Source organism: Rhinopithecus roxellana, chromosome 7, assembly GCF_007565055.1.
Source record: "Rhinopithecus roxellana isolate Shanxi Qingling chromosome 7, ASM756505v1, whole genome shotgun sequence".
Classification (NCBI taxonomy): Eukaryota; Metazoa; Chordata; class Mammalia; order Primates; family Cercopithecidae; genus Rhinopithecus; species Rhinopithecus roxellana.
The window spans coordinates 14,189,610-14,203,798 of NC_044555.1; the positions used below are offsets into that span (position 1 = coordinate 14,189,610).

The 14,189-nt window shown below is 36.5% G+C and overlaps 1 long non-coding RNA gene across 1 annotated transcript; it reads left to right on the forward strand.

The window, feature by feature from the left end:
* Window positions 1-363: 363 nt before the first annotated feature.
* Window positions 364-12,501, forward strand: LOC104661294. The gene is made up of 2 exons (XR_747832.2): window positions 364-482; window positions 11,030-12,501. It is a non-coding gene; the product is annotated as an uncharacterized LOC104661294 (long non-coding RNA).
* The last annotated feature ends 1,688 nt before the right edge of the window (window positions 12,502-14,189 follow it).

The following is a 14,189-nucleotide window of genomic DNA, read 5'->3' on the forward strand; positions in this document are numbered from 1 at the left end:
GAAGATGAGATTGATGGTCCATCCCAGAATTCTGAGCCAATCTTAGTGACTCTCTTGTAACCAATTCAATGAAACAATTGTGATGCTACATACATTTCTAGGCCGAAATTACAACCTACTGTCATTACCTATTGTTACCAGCAGAAGGCGCATCTTGCCCTTCACGCATTTTCAAAGTTTGGGTCTTCACGCGTCATTTCCTGCAGCCTGTAGAGCTTCTGGGAGCAAATAAATTACAGATTGTTCAGAGACGAATTGCCTGAGGTCTGTCTACGTGCATATGTCTTATTCTCAGTTTCAAAGGATGGTCTTGTTAACACAGAATCCTGTGTTGACAGTTTGTTTTCTTTTCTCTTTGGGAAGATTCAGCTCCATTTTTCTCTGGTGGTAGGTCTCCATGGATGCTATTGAGAAGGCAGTTCTCAAAGTCCACAAGGACGAGGACATCTTTCCACCAAATACCACCTGGTTAATAACAAAAGGTTTGTCATCACTTAAGTCATTGTTCACCTGTTGGTAACATGTCCTTATTTCTCTTGCAATATTGGTAGAGAGACATTTGTCCACTTCATTAATATTCTTCATATTTCATGTATATGTCAAATATATAGTATGCTAAAGTATTTCAAAACTTTATAGCTATTTTTAATTAAAATTATTTATATAAACTAATTAATTCATATAAATAAAATGATTTCACTGACAGTAAAAACAAAATTAAGCAAAGGAAAAGCTAGCATAAAAAGAACAAAAGACAAATCCAGGTTTCTTTCTTATTATAATACAGATTTGAACAAATTATTTAAAAATTTTAAAAATATAAGCATAGTTCTGAGCAAAATATCAAAATACTAACCCTTTTCCTTATAAATGGTGATGATGGTAATGTTGACCTGGATAAGAAATTATATGGCCGGGCGCGGTGGCTCAAGCCTGTAATCCCAGCACTTTGGGAGGCCGAGGCGGGCGGATCACGAGGTCAGGAGATCGAGACCATCCTGGCTAACACGGTGAAACCCCGTCTCTACTAAAAAATACAAAAAAAAAAAAAAAAACAACTAGCCGGGCGAGATGGCGGCGCCTGTAGTCCCAGCTACTCGGGAGGCTGAGGCAGGAGAATGGCGGGAACCCGGGAGGCGGAGCTTGCAGTGAGCTGAGATCTGGCCACTGCACTCCAGCCTGGGTGACAGAGCGAGACTCCGTCTCAAAAAAAAAAAAAAAAAAAAAGAAATTATATAAGAATGCCCAAAATCTTCCATAAAGAAAATCAAGTGACATTTGTATTAACTATGGCAAAAAGCTTATATCTAAAATAATTATGTAATATATAATAACATTCAGCTTTGGCAAAGTAGTTTATATACTTTATATAAGATAGTTCAAATCTGAATCAATACAGAAACAATTTATAGTACATAAGAGAGAGTAAAAAGAAAATATACATATATGTATGCTTAAAGTGTAATAATTTTGGTATTTCAAATAATAAAATTATAGCCTAGTTAACAAATGATATTAGTAAAAAGCATAAAAAATGGATACAAAAAATATAAAAGATTGATAAGTATATTAAATATGATTAAGGTAAATTTTATATTTTTACCCTAGTATCAGAGTATGAAAGGAGTTTAAAATGTTACTCTCTTTCTGGAAATAAATTTGATGATCCAGCAAAGTTTTAAAATTTGCATGCCTTTTGCATGTTAATTCTTCTTCTAGGACTGTATTTGATACAACTAACTTAAATACATGCAAAAAAGTATCAATGCATAAAAGACAAAACAGTTGTGAAATAAATTATAGTGTGTCCGTATTGTGACTTCTGTACAACTTTTATAATATTTCAGGTAAATTTATACATATTTCTGAAAAATATCTTCAAGTTACATTATCAATAAAAAGGACAAATTATACACTTCCAAATATGTGCCTAGATTTATAAATGTTATGTATGTAAATATATGTATATGTTTATATTTGGTAATATATACATTTGATGGCTAATTATGGTTATTTTGCAAAGAAATATTCATTTCCTTGTTTTGGAAGTTTTACACAGAGCACATGCCATATTCGTAATTAACAAAAGTCAAAGAAATAGTCGCATGATGGCATATTACTAAAGGTTGTTTTGAAATATTTATGACCTTTCTTTTGTATCTGTAGACATAAGTTTAAATGGTAAGTTATATATGGCAATTTCATGTAAATGGATAGATACAAATATGTAGTCCAATTTGCTTCCTTCACTTGGAAAAATGTATTTGAAGTGGGTGCATGCTTTTGTGTGTATGAGAAAATCAGTCCCTTTTCATTGTTGAATCTGAATTCTATTGTATAGTTATAGTTATACCACATATTGTTTATTCATTTACCAAATGATGGACATTTTGGTTCTTTCCACATTTTTACTGTTGTAAAGAAAGTGGCCATGAACATAGTTTTTAGAAGTCTTTGTATGAACATAAGCTTTCATTTCTCTGGAGTAAATAGAAGGGCTGGAAGTAGAAGGTCTGGATCATATGGTGGTGTGTGTTTAACTTATTGAGAAACTGCCAAAATGTTTTTGGAAGTCCCTGTACCATTTTTCAGTCCTAATATCAGTGTATGAAGTGCCAGTTGCTCCACATCCATGCCGGCTTTTGGTTTTGTGACACTTTTTAATTGCAGACATTATAGAAGGCGTGAATTGGTATCTGAATTGTGGATTTGATTTGTATCTTGCTGAGGAGTAAAAGTGTTGGGAACTTATTCATGAGCTTATTGAATATCTTTTACTGAAATATTTAACCATGAAAGTTGTCCACTATTTTAGTAGTCATTTTAGTATCAAGTGGAATCATTCTTTATGTATTCCAGATACAAGCTCTTGGTTCAGGTAAATGTATTGTTAGTATTTTCTCTAGGTTTATGACTTGTCTTTCATTTCTTGACTTTTAGGAAAAGTTCTTTTTTATATTTGATATAATACAATTTATCTTTTCTTTTTGTATTCTAAGAAATCTTTCCCTACAGCAAGGATTGAAATATTTTATCGTGTAAGTTTTATAATTTTATAATTTTTGCTTTTATATTGAGGCCTAAGATCCATTTCGAATAAATTTATGTAATGTAAGATTGGCATCCAGATACATTTTTCCATTTGGTTATTCAATTATTATAATACCTTTTAAAACAACTCTTCTTTATTCCATTAGATTAGCTTGGCGCCCATGTCCAAAATTCACTGGCCATATTTCTGGACTTTTTATTGTGTTTAATTAAATGTTTATTAAATGCCTTGCTGTAGTCTTCTTTGGGTTAAATCTACTTAGTGTTCTATAACCTTATACTTGGATATTGATATCTTTCTCTAGGTTTGAGAAGTTCTTTGTTATTATCCCCTGGAATAAACTTTCTATTCCCATCTCTCTCTTTACCTTCTCTTTAAGGCCAATACCTCTTAGAGTTTCCCATTTTTGGCTGTTTTCTAGCTCTTGTAGGCATGCTTTATTATTCTTTATTCTTTTGTCTCCTCCGACTCTGTTGTTTTAAATAGCCTGTCTTTAAGCTCACTAATTCTTCCTTCTGCTTAATCAATTCTGCTGTTAAGACACACTGATGCAATCTTCAGTATGTCAATTTCATTTCTCAAAGAATTCTGCTGGATTCTTTTTATATTTCAATCTTTTTGTTTAATTTATCTGATATAATTCCGAATTCCTTCTCTGTGTTGTCTTTAATTTCGATGAATTTCCTCAAAGCAGATATTTTCATTTGTTCTTGTGAAAGATCACATATCTCTGTCTCGCTCGACTTGGTCACTGGTGCTTTCTTTATTCATTTGGTGAGGACGTGTTTTCCTGGATAGTCTTGAGGCTTGTGGATGTTCTTTGGTGTCTGGGCATTGAAGAATTAGGTATCTTTGTATTCTTTGTAGTTTTGGGAAAGCTTTCCAGGTATTCAAAGGGACTTTGGTGTGACCTAAGTCTTTAGTCACTGCAGCAGTATCTGCATTAGTGAGCACCCCAAGCACAGTAATACTGTGGCTCTTGCAGTCTTATAGAGGCATTGCTTTGGTGTTCTTGATTAAGATCCAGGAAAATTCCCTGGATTAGCAGACAAACACTCTTGTTTTCTTCCCTTACTTTATCCCAAACAGAGTCTCTCTCTGTGCTGAGCTGCCTGGAGCTGGGGTAGGGGAGACACAATCACCCCTGTGGCCACCAGCACTGGGACTGCATTGGTTCATACTAAAAGCCAGCACAGCACTGGGTCTCACCCAAGGCCCACAGTCACCACTGCCTGGCTACTATTTATGTTCACTCAAGGCCCAAGGGCTCTACAGTCAGCAACTGGAAAATCCAGCCATGCTTGTGTACATCCCCTCAGGGCAGCTAGTTCAGCCTGGACCTGGGCAGGTCCAGAGATGTCACCCAGGAGCCAGGTCCTGGAGTTGGGAACCCTAGGTATCTACCTGGTGCTCTATTGTACTGTGGCTGAGCTGCAAGACAAATTCCTTCCCATTTTTGCCTCCCGTTTCCTAAAGCAGGGGAGTCTCTCCCCAGGGCTACCACCATCCCCATCCGATGGTGAGTACTGCTTGGCTATGACCATTTACTCAAGGCCCAGGGGTTCTTTACTTAGCTTGTGGTGAGTGCTCCCAGGCTTGGGACTCTCCCTTCAGGGTAGCAGGGGCTTCCCACAGACCTTGAGAAGGTCCAGAAATGCCATCCAGGAGCCAAGGTCTGGAATTGGGAATCCCGGAAGCCCTTATGGTGTTCTACCCCATTGCAACTGAGCTGGTACTTAATCTGATTTTTGGTTCTTATGAAAGTACTTTTTTGTGTGGATAGTCATTCAATTTGGTGATTCTGCAGAGGAGGTGATCACTGGAGGATTCTATTTGTCCATGTTGCTCTGCCTCCCTTAGAGTCAGAGACTTTTAACAGATCTGAAAAGAAACATGTACCATGTATTCTCTCTGAGGGAAGCTCCATCTACATAACAAGGCCACCTTTGCTAGTCAAGCTGCTTTCTTTCTCTTTCTCTTAACCTGTCTTACCTTTAAGTCTGATTTACCTGTTTCTGGTCATGCTCTGAGTCTGCATTCTTTACTGTGGCCTCAGGATGGTATATAAGTTTCTGTAACTCTTTGGGGCATTGGGTCATCATTCTGAAGTCTCCTGTGTGTATGCAGGTTAAATAAATTTGTGTGCCTTTTCTCCTATTAATCAATCTACCTCATGTCAGTGATTTTTAGCAAACCTTAGGGGGCCAAGAACCTATGGCTCCCACAAGGTGAAATGTTTTGATTTCCTTAACATCAGTTGAAATAATCAGGGCTTGAAGAAGGAACAGATTACGAAATAAAGACAGGCCCCTCTGCACTGTCCAAAAGTGATCTAAGCTCAGCAACAAAGCATTATTTTCTTCAGAAGTTTCAACAAAGATATATTTTATCCCCTCTAAATTTTACCTGCCTCTGATAGTTAGCAATTATTTCCTGGGCATTCATCCCAGATTGTTGCTAAGCAATGAATATAAGCTTGTATCTTCTCATTTTACCATTTGCTACATAGAATTTCTTGCATGACTCTGCCAAAATATTGCTTTTCATTTAAAAAATTTATTAATTATGCTTATCTTATGTAGGATTTAATGTAATTTTCTGTGTAATACAATCTTTAAAGAGAGAAAATGAAATTTGTTGGGTCATTGACTTTTATACAATTTGTTCAATTTGTAATCACATTTTCAGTATGGAAACACACACACCCACGTGCACGTGCACACACACACACACACATGCACAAACACTGAATTAGATTTCAAAATTAAAAAAAAAAAAGGAGACCTTATCACCACTAAGACATATGCTTCATCTGATTTGATTCAGCTCATTTCCCTAGAAGAGATGCCTGCTGGGAACTGGACTTTTGCTTGTTTTGAATGCACCAAAAGACCAATTATAAATACTGGTATAGCATTTTGTAATCATATTTGTAGTTTATTTTCTATTTTATAAACTTGCTATAGTTTATTTTTCTATGGATTACTTAAGCCATGCAGAGTTGTTGGTATACTGGAAATAATATTTACCTGTGTTGGGGCCAAAGGCTTGGCTATCTGAAGGTTCACTGAAAAATCAAATTACAAAGGGCAGATTAATTGGAGAAAAGACATATAAATGTACTTAACGTGCATGCACGGGAGCCTTCAGAATGAAGACTCAAAGATACAGAGGAAATTATTGATTTTTATGCTTAGGTTCAACAAAGTATAGACAGCTGTGTTGAAATTTGATTGGAAAAAAAAGATGATCTAATGCCAATAGACTAGTGGGAAAATCCAGCAAGGACTGTCTAGATTCTTCTTGGCCTCTCTGAGCATGCATTTTTTCTTCCTGGGTAAGGGGCAGACCCTTTCTGGAATGTAGGTCTTTTGACCTATAGCAAAAAAAAAATGGGTCAAATAATTTATTTATAGCCAGTTTTTACACAGAAAGGCAGAGGGAAATGAAAGAGTCATATTTTTAGATTTTATGACTAGCTTTGGGGAAAAGGGATTCTGGTTTCTATGACCTGCCTTGAGGAAGAGGGATTCTAGTTTCTATGGCTAGCCCTGAAGGAGAAAGGGACTAAGACACAGGAGGACAGGACAAGGTCATAGGAGGGCTTTTGTTTCTCAAGCTGCTTCTGAAGCTTTCATTTTGGGGTATTGTTTTCTGAGGCCCAGCACCTGCAATCACAGTGAAAGGGTCCAAACCTGGGATTGAGGTTTAAAGAGTTCTTGAGCAAGTAATTAAATTTCTGCAAGCCTCAACTAACTTTACTGGCAAAACGAATATAATTATCCCGTCTCATAATCCTGAGAAAATGTCAAAAACACCAGCCAACGTACTATGATCAATATCCTCTTCCTAGAACAGAGAAACATCTTTTTGCCTTTCCCCCTATTTTAATTGTTCTAACAATATTCTTTCTATGTCATTCCCAAGTCTAAGTGTTGGCTATAGCAGTTATAAGAAAAATCTGTCACATTTCCTTTCAGTTTATTTGGTTTTTAAAAAATATTATTAAGTAGAAGGGCATTTTAACCTTAAGTATATATTTTAAAAGGTTATCCTTCTGTAGGTTTTATTATCATGCTTTCTTTGCATCACAGACCAAGTCACTCTATTTGTCTTTATCTTTGTAATTTGCACAATGACATTCTCTAAGATTCAAAGTGAACTTAAAATTTTTAAGAAACCAAATTTATTTTAATGTGTTTAGACTTTTATAGTTTTCTCTTACAATCTGTTGCTCAAATATCTACAATATGACAATCAGTCATATTTATGTTTTTTAACTATTTATCTCTTTAAAACAAAATACATATGTTGGTATCTTAAAAGTAAATAGTATTGTTTCCTATAGTCAACTATTTATCCTAGTATTATTTAATAAATAATAGATCTGCCTACTGAGCTGAGGATTTTACACATATCTTAAAATTGTATGTATACTAGGGTTTATTTCTGGGCTAACTCTTCCATTTTATTAGTCTATTTATGTACCATTACCATACTTCTGTTTGTATTAGATAACAAATTTAGCATTTGTTGGCCAAGATTGCTAGAAATCTTAATTTCCGAAATTCTGTTATGATTGCATTGTTCTTTATTCCTCCCCATGCCTTTTGGAGTCATTTTGGTTAATGAGAAGGTAACTTTATTAGGACCAAACCACACACATTTCAAAATAGATATTTGTGGAGCAAATTGGTCAGCAGGGGTAGGAAAAGGCAGAGAAACACCGCTTTTTTGAAAAATATTCTGTTCCTCATTTTTGTACTAGGCCTTCTTCCATAGGAAAATAATGTACAACTTTAACAATATAGGGTTTTTCCCTAAATACATTAATGAATGAAATATTGCACTTGCCAAGATCAGATAAAAATCTAAATACATTACTCCATTACTTAGGTCATTATGATTGTATCTCTTTCAATGGTCTTTTAAGAGTAAGGATAAAGAATTAAACTATGTTATTGTTTTGGCAATTACATTGTGGCTCCTAACTGTTTCATCATTCTGAATCTGATGCATGATGATTTCTAAATGTAATCTAAATATATTATAAGAGTTACACTTCATATTCAGCAAATAAACACTTACATTTATTAACATGAAATCAGCAGCCAGGCATGGTGACTCACGCCTGTAAGCCCAGCACTTTGGGACACCAAAGTGGGCAGATCACTTGAGGTCAGGAGTTCGAGACCAGCCTGGCCAACATGGTGAAACCTCATCTCTACTAAAAACACAAAAATTAACTGGGCATGGTGGTGCACACCTGTAGTCCTAGATACTTGGGAGGCTGAGGCAGTAGAATTGCTTGAACCCAGGAGGTGGAGGTTGCAGTGAGCTGAGATTGTGCCAGTGCACTCCAGCCTGGGTGACAGAGAGACTCTGTCTCAAAATCATTAAATAAATAAAATAAAATAAAAATAAAATGAAATCAGTGAGTGATAGTTCCCTTTGAAGTTCACATAAATGTTGCCCTTTTCTCTGTCAGTGAGACAATTATTCACTGAATTAACAATCAGTTGAGTGAAACAGTGTTAAAAGGGAAACAAATGATAAATCAAAAGAGGGTTCTGCTTAAAGAATACTTAAAATTTTAAGAATTCTGCATAAATAATTTTAATGCATGTTAGAGTGTGGTAAGTACTTAAATGAGTCACTGGGTATGATGGAACATTAGAGGAGGGAGAAATTACTGTCATATATGGCAGTCTGGTGTGACTTCATGATGAAGTCTTGACATGATATCTGAACTACACCTTGACAGATGACTTAGATTTGGGGTTGAAGAGATAGCATTACTGAAGAGTTGAGACAAAGCTATTGAGGTGTGAAGACTCTGTATATGTTCAGGGAATACTTGGTAATTTGTTGTCTGGGACATGGAGTGTGTGAGAAAAAAAAACAGTAGGAAATAATTTTGGAAAGACAATTGGAAATCAGATGGCAGAATATAGTTTTTTTTTTTTTTTTTTTTTTTTTTTTTTTTTTTTTTTTTTTTTTTTTTGGTGATTTGGGACCCATAAAGTATTGTTTTTAAAGGCATTGGTAGGAGTGGTACCATGCTTTAGAAAGATTACAAACAGATTATTTTACTAGTTAAGCAGTTAGGCTGGATATTTGTAGTTCTATTGAGATTCTAGGATTCTAACATCTGAAATCACCAGATTCAGAACAGTCTAGATAATGTTAATTTAACCAAAGATCAGAAAAGTTCATCCACTAAGCCATTTCAACCTTTGTGCTATAATGTTCGATGTCAAATTCATATTTTTCCTTGTCCTTCCTTCATTCAATGAAAGACGTTAATATCCTTTGAAAGAGTTAACAGAACTATGTAATCCTGGCTTTCTAAACTATCAGAATAACAAATGTTATGAGATATTAAAAAGTTTTCTATTGCATTACAATAATCCTGAAATATCATGTCATTTGAACATAAATTTGAGTTAAATTTGCGTCATATATTACATTTTTTTCCTCAGTATAGCTACAAGTCAATGTGCCTTCAAGATATCCCCAGATTAAGGAATTTAATTTAATGTTTAGCTAATTTGATGTTTCACATGAAATTATTAGTTTAATTTTTAAATAAAATCTATACTTAAAATCCAAACTCAACTTTGTCACGTGCTTTATTTATTGAATTATTGAGACACATGGTTGATATTCCTTTTGACAGACACTGAAAATGTAAATGAAGTCAACTCAATAATTAACTGGAGTGTTCATGCATTAAAAGAAGTGACTAAAGAAGTCGCAAAATCTAGTTGTAACTGCTTATAGTTCATTAGTGGAAACCAAATCAGTTCTTAGTGACATGTAATCTTGTTATGTTTTTATAGCTCATGTATAATTTTTATTAAAAACCAAATGTCTATAACAGCGTAATTATCAATTTTGTTTAGAAACTAACATTAACTGCTATATGAATGCCTGTAGCATAGTAATTTGGGAAACTGACAGCAATCAGGCTTAGTAATTCTTAGAATATGAGGAGATTTTCTAAGTTTAATGTTTATCAATCTTGTAGGTGCAAGGTTGTTTAATATACACTTGACTATTGGTGTCTTCACAGTTGAGATGCTAACATATGGAAATATATGAGAATTATATAGGACCTTGTAATGGATTGGATACAATAGGTGAGAGAGTGTATTAATCTTGACCCCTAGATTTTGGCTCGCATAACGAAATGGCTTGGTGACCGCCAATCACGGAAATAGCAGTGAGTATGAGAAAAACAGAGATGAGAGATAAAAATCTCATTTTTGCATTTACGTATTATTCATATGATTTTAGAATACCTTTTATTCAACTGGGTGGAGATGGCAAGAATTCCAATTGGATACTGAGATGTGGAGTTCAGAATAGGGGTTGGTGACAGAGAGATAAATTTTGGGAGTTACCAGTATGTAAACTGCCAACTGAAGCATGGAAATAAACCAGACTTCTCAAGACAACTGTGAAGAACACAAGAAGAAATTGGTGTCCTGGGATTGAGGCATGGTGTATTTATCATTTACTGCCCCAGTAAAGGAGATTGATCATGAAAATGAGACCAGGAAAAGGCAGCTAAAATATATAATGACATTTAGAAGGCATGTCAAAGCAGTTACAGGATCAAAATCTTTAAAAGTGCTACTGAGATTAAAATGAAGGTTGACTAATGATAATGATAATGACAATGATATTTAATATTTATTGAGTGATTATTATTTTCTGGGTACTAAGTGTTTTACCTGGATTGATTCAATAGTACTCGAAAACACCATAAGGGTGAATACTATGATCTTCATTTTACAGATGAAGAAAATAAGGCTTAGAAAAGGTAAGAAACATACCCTAATTAACACAAGTAGTAATTAGTGCATGTAGGATTGGAACCCAGACAATGTGGGTCCAGAGACTATACTCTTAGGCTTTACGCTATATTCCATTAAAATGGTCTGAAAAACATTCCTTGAATTTTTCCCTAAGCATGAAAAACAAACAGGAATTTCTCAATGCAGAAAGGACTAAAGCTGTCAAAGGTGTGCTTTTTGTCTGCACAAACAAGTTTCCATTGAATGATAGAATGAAGAGATACTGACTTCCCTGGAGTCTCCAAACTTGAGTAGTCAGGTATGTATCCTTGAGTAACAAGACAGCAAAGTAAGTATTATCCCTCCTGGGATTTTGGTTGGTTATGACAGTGTGTTGAAAATTTGCATTCCATTTTTCCCTTGGGGAATTACACTTCCTGAGACCTCAATTTAGGAGGCTTAAGTGAAGATAATCCATCCCCAGTTACACTTGGCCTGCATAAACCAAGCAGATCAAAAGGAATGCTATGTTCAATGACTCAATGAATTGGTCGATATTGGCCTCCTTGATATATAAAACTCCATTAGTCAAAAATATCTTCTAAATCTGATGCCTTGCTTTACTCCAGAAGGTTGATTCTTTGCTACAGCCCTAATCTTTGGAAATTGCAATGTTATTTTTCTGGACTATCATGGCATATTTAAGCCAGGAACATGGGGTCGAGGATACCTCTGCAGATGTTGTTCTGGATTTCAGGCAACAGTTTGGAAATTTTAAGTAACTCTCATGTTATTTGAATTAGGTAAAGTGTGTTCACATTTGGACATCATTTATTCTTTGATGTACCAGGGATCCCCAAGAACTCTCTCAGAATAGATGATTTGTTAGAATAATTCACAGAACCCAGAAAAGCTATTATAAGTTGGGCATGATGGCTTGCATCTACAGGCCTAGCTGCTTGGGAAGCTGAGGTGAGAGGATTCCCGGAGCCCAGCAGTTTGAGGTTGCAGTGAACTATGATCATGCCACTGCACTCCAGCCTGAGTGACAGAGCAAGACCCCATGTCCAAAAATAAAAATAAATAACAAAGAATAAAGCAAAAGCTATTATACTCATAATTACAGTTTTTGTTTTACAGCAAAAGGGTATACATTAAAATCAGCAAAGGGAAAAGGCACATAGGGAGAGAGTCCAAAAGAAACCAGACTGAAGCTTCCAGCTATCCTCTCCCTGCAGAGTTATATGAACAGTGTTTAATTCTTCCAGCATGTGATATGTGACACAGTACATGCAAAGTGTTACCAGCCTTGGTCATAGAACCATGGAGGGTCTGGATCATTGACCTTTGCTACTCAGTTCCAGCCCCCACAGAGGTCAAAATGATACAACATGTCCTAAAGTGCCAGACATACAAAAGCAGATATTTAGCACTGAAACACATATTTAGCATAAACTATCTGGTGTGCCCCAGATAGTTTCTACTAAAAATACAAAAAATTAGCCAGGTGTAGTGGTGCACACCTGTAATCCCAGCTACTCAGGAGGTTGAAGCAGGAGAATCGCTTGAACCCGGGAGGCGAAGGTTGCAGTGAACCGAGATCGTGCCCCTGTACTCCAACCTGGGTGACGAGAGCGAGACGCCATCTCAAAAAAAAAAAAAAAAAAAAAAAAAGTCTCATCCCAAATATTACTAAAATTATTTTACTTGCAATTGACAACTATTTCCATGCCATGGATAAAATGTCTGACTTGCATCAATAGGTCCTCTCCTTTTTGGGAAAGTACTTGTACTTGGAGTGACATATAACCCGTGTTATATCTGTGGGAGGTCTTTTCTTGAGATTTCTGGAAAGACAAGGACCTTTCCCACTGCATTTAGTATAGTTGGGCAAGCTGGATCTAGGGCAATGTTTCTCAAATGTAATACAAACTAGATTTGCTAGGGAGCTTGAAAACAGTTATTGTCCTGATAGCACCTCACCTCAATTTATCCATAATCCATGACTGAAAAACTTTGTTTTGGCTGGGTGCAGTGGCTCACGTCTGCAATCCCAGAACTTTGGGAGGCCAAGGCAGGCGGATCACCTGAGGTCGGGAGTTGGAGACCAGTCTGACCAATATGGAGAAACCCCATCTCTACTAAAAATACAAAATTAGCCGGGCATGGTGGCACATGCCTGTAATCCCAGCTACTTGGGAGACTGAGGCAGGAGAACCTGGGAGGTGGAGGTTGTGGTGAGCCGAGATCACACCATTGCATTTCAACCAGGGTAACGAGGGAAACTCTGTCTCAAAAAGAAAAAAGAAAAAAAAAGAAAAGAAAGAAAAGCTTTGTTTCGATTTTTTTGTTTGTTTGTTTGTTTGTTTTGAGACAGAGTCTCTGTCGCCCATGCTGGAGTGCAATGGTGCGATCTTGGCTCACTGCAACCTCCGCCCCCTGCACTCAAGCCATTCTCCTGCCTCAGCCTCCTGAATAGCTGGGACTATAGGTGCCCACTACCATGCCCGGCTAATTTTGTATTTTTAGTAAAGATGGGGTTTCACCATGTTGGCCAGGCTGGTCTCGAACTCCCGACCTCAGGTGATCCGACCGCCTCCACCTCCCAGTGCTGGGATTACAGGCGTAAGCCACTGTGCTGACCTCAATTGTTTTTCAATTATCTGATGGAGAAATCATTTTAAAGGATGAAATGAGTAGCAGTGGTTCATTATCATTTTCACATTTTGACAGGCAGTGGGTTCCATGGAAGACTCAATAAATTTAGATTGGTGTCCCTACTTCAAATTCAATTTGCTGTTATGTTGGTGAGGATAGGTTGTGTTGAGAAACTGCATCTCTAACAAGTGCACAGGTGGTGCTGCTCAAGGACCACCCTCAGGGAACCAGTGCTCCACTGTGAGGAAAAGTATGAGTATGCTGGCTAGAAGCCTGCTGTGCTGTGACTAGTGAGAATCATGAAAAGACTTAATTTTGTTTTTGTTCCGTTTTTAAGGATAGAATTCTCAGGTAGCAGAGCCTTTGCAGGTCCCATGGGTAACTGGCCACCTGGGAAGTTTCGTTTCTGTGCAGATCCCAGGCTGTAACACTGATGCTGGATAAGGATGACATTTTGTGAACCACTGCTCTAGCCCACCCTCTGTCCTTTGAACACTTTCAACTGAAGGTGATCTTTGCTTACTGTAACTAGCACTGAGAGTTAAATAGGTTGAATACCAGGAGTTTTACTAGCTCTTTATATTGTTCAACTTATTTCAGCTTCATTGCATAAGTTATTAAAATGTGTATCATCTACCATAAAAGAAAATACTCAGAATGAAATAACTTTCCAGAGG